The 2,741-nt window shown below is 42.5% G+C and overlaps 1 pseudogene; it reads left to right on the forward strand.

Moving 5' to 3' along the window:
- Positions 1-868: 868 nt before the first annotated feature.
- On the forward strand, positions 869-2,123 carry LOC121463475 (annotated as a pseudogene).
- The last annotated feature ends 618 nt before the right edge of the window (positions 2,124-2,741 follow it).

Here is a 2,741-nt window from a genome sequence, read left to right on the forward strand (position 1 = left end):
TTGAGGACATCATTACGGTGTGTTTTGTGGGGAGTCATCAATTCATTTTCAATTGAGTCAAATATCATAAAACAATTGAGTGAAGAGAACAGTGTACCACAGATGTGAAGGTGAATGAGTTTTTTAGGAGATAAACAAGATTTGTCAGAATAATCCCAGAGGAAGCAGTTGGTAAGGGCATATCTCTATCAGCTGAGAAAGTGGGCCTTTGGCAAATACAACACTTAGGTCATAGATAGCAATAGAAGAGAAGGAAGATGAAAGTAGGTAGGTGGGTATAGTGGTGGAAATTTAATTGCTTATCTTTCTCTCATTGTGATGTCAATGTTTTTCGCTAAGTGAGTCTGTGAAACTTGAAGTATTAAGAGAGAAGTAGATAAATGAAAAAATTTATTTAGAAAAGTAGAAAAATGAATCACTTATTTAGTTTTCGAGGTAACTATGCAGCATTACAGGCCATTCAAAGTTTGAAATTTTAAATATCAAGGAGTCACAGTGGCTATGTGACTTGTCAATGTTATTATTGTCAATGATGACAAGACAGTAGGGAGAGAATTTAATTGGGTCAAGGTAAATGGGTTGTTAAATAGAAATATATCTAGAAATGTCAATAATGTTGAGAAGATAAACAAATGTCAAACTCAAAAGATAAGAATACATATTTTAAACTATACAGGAAGGGCTATGATATTAGTGCTGCCCTATGTGTCAATTTAGTGAAATCAATGGATTATATTTTGGGGCAAAGAATAGTTAAGTGGGGGGTCCTCCCGCAACCCGGCGTTCTGCACGCTTCAAACGCGCACGTACGCCGCAGTGGTCTCTTCTTCCTCAGGACCGAGCCTCTTGATCCTACAGCGTTGCCAAAATGTCGCTTTCTAACAAGCTGACTTTGGACAAACTGGACGTGAAGGGAAAGCGGGTCGTGATAAGGGTGGACTTCAATGTTCCTACGAAGAACAACCAGATAACAAATAACCAAACGATCAAGGCTGCTGTCCCAAGCATCAAATTCTGCTTGGACAATGGAGCCAAGTCAGTTGTCCTTATGAGCTACTTGGGCGGACCTGATGGTGTTCCCATGCCTGACAAGTTCTCTTTAGAGCCAGTTGCGGCAGAACTGAAGTCTCTGCTGGGCAAGGACGTTCTCTTCTTAAAGGATTGTGTGGGCCCAGAAGTCGAGAATGCCTGTGCCAACCCAGCAGCTGGTACTGTCATCCTGCCGGAGAACCTCTGCTTTCATGTAGAGGAAGAAGGGAAGGGAAAGGATGCTTCTGGGAACAAGATTAAAACTGAACCAACCAAAATTGATGCTTTCCGAGCCTCACTGTCCAAACTTGGGGATGTCTATGTCAATAATGCTTTTGGTACTGCACACCGAGCCCACAGCTCCATGATGGGTGTGAATCTGCCACAGAAGGCTGGTGGAATTTTTGATGAAGAAGGAGCTGAACTACTTTGCCAAAGCTTTGGAGAGTCCTGAACGACCCTTCCTGGCAATATTGGGAGGAGCTAAAAGTTACAGACAAGATCCAGCTGATCAATAATATGTTGGACAAAGTCAATGAGATGATCATTGGTGGTGGAATGGCTTTTACCTTCCTTAAGGTGCTCAACAACATGAAGATCGGAACTTCTTTGTATGATGAAGAAGGAGCCAAGATTGTCAAAGATCTCATGGCTAAAGCTGAGAAAAATGGTGTGAAGATTATCTTGCCCATTGACTTTGTCACTGCTGACAAATTTGATGAGAATGCCAAGACTGGACAAGCTACTGTGGCCTCTGGTATACCTTCTGGCTGGATGGGCCTGGACTGTGGTCCTGAGAGCAGCAAGAAATATGCTGAGGCTGTGGCTTGAGCCAAGCAGATTGTTTGGAATGGACCTGTTGGGGTCTTTGAATGGGAAGCTTTTGCCAGGGGAACCAAGTCCCTCATGGATGAGGTGATAAAAGCCACTTCTAGGGGTGGCATCACTATCATAGGTGGTGGAGACACTGCCATTTGCTGTGCCAAATGGAATACAGAGGATAAAGTCAGCCATGTGAGCACTGGGGTGGTGCCAGTCTAGAGCTGCTGGAAGGTAAAGTCCTTCCTGGGGTGGATGCTCTCAGCAATGTTTAGTATTTTCCTGCCTTTTGGTTTCTGTGCACAACCCCTACGTCAACTTAGTGTGTTTTCCGCATCTCCATTTGGTGTTAGTGCAAGATTCAGCTAGGGACCAAGATGCAGCACCAGGAACCCTTAAACAGTTGCACAGCATCTCAGCTCGTCCTTCCTTCATCGGGATTTGTCTACATTCTTCAAGATCCCATTTAAATTCCATAGTGACTAAAGCCATTGTGCATTCTAGAGTGCATCTATTTATATTCTGTCTGTAGAAGAAAGTGAGCTACAAAAACTTAGTCCTCTTTGAGTAGCCTCCGGTTGGCTTTGTCACTGTTCATAACTCAGCATGGAAATAAGAAGAAATTCCAGCTGTAGATTTGGAGAAGTTGATGATCTATTAAAAAAGATGTCTGCTGGGAAAAAAAAAGAATAGTAAGTGGGGGACTCAGCGTGGACTGAAAGGAAAGAGAGATAAATCGAGAGTGCTGTTGTTGAAACTTTAATTCTCAGTACAATGAGCTTTCTTTCAGTAACAGCATTTACAGTGTGGTTGCAGAAGTGATGACTGAGAGAACACAATGAAGGCTTATCTTAAAAAAATTAAAAGGACACTATGGAGATACATTGCTGTCC

This window comes from Microtus oregoni, unplaced genomic scaffold, assembly GCF_018167655.1.
Source record: "Microtus oregoni isolate MIOR12 unplaced genomic scaffold, Mior012 000026F_ref0000081, whole genome shotgun sequence".
Taxonomy (NCBI): Eukaryota; Metazoa; Chordata; class Mammalia; order Rodentia; family Cricetidae; genus Microtus; species Microtus oregoni.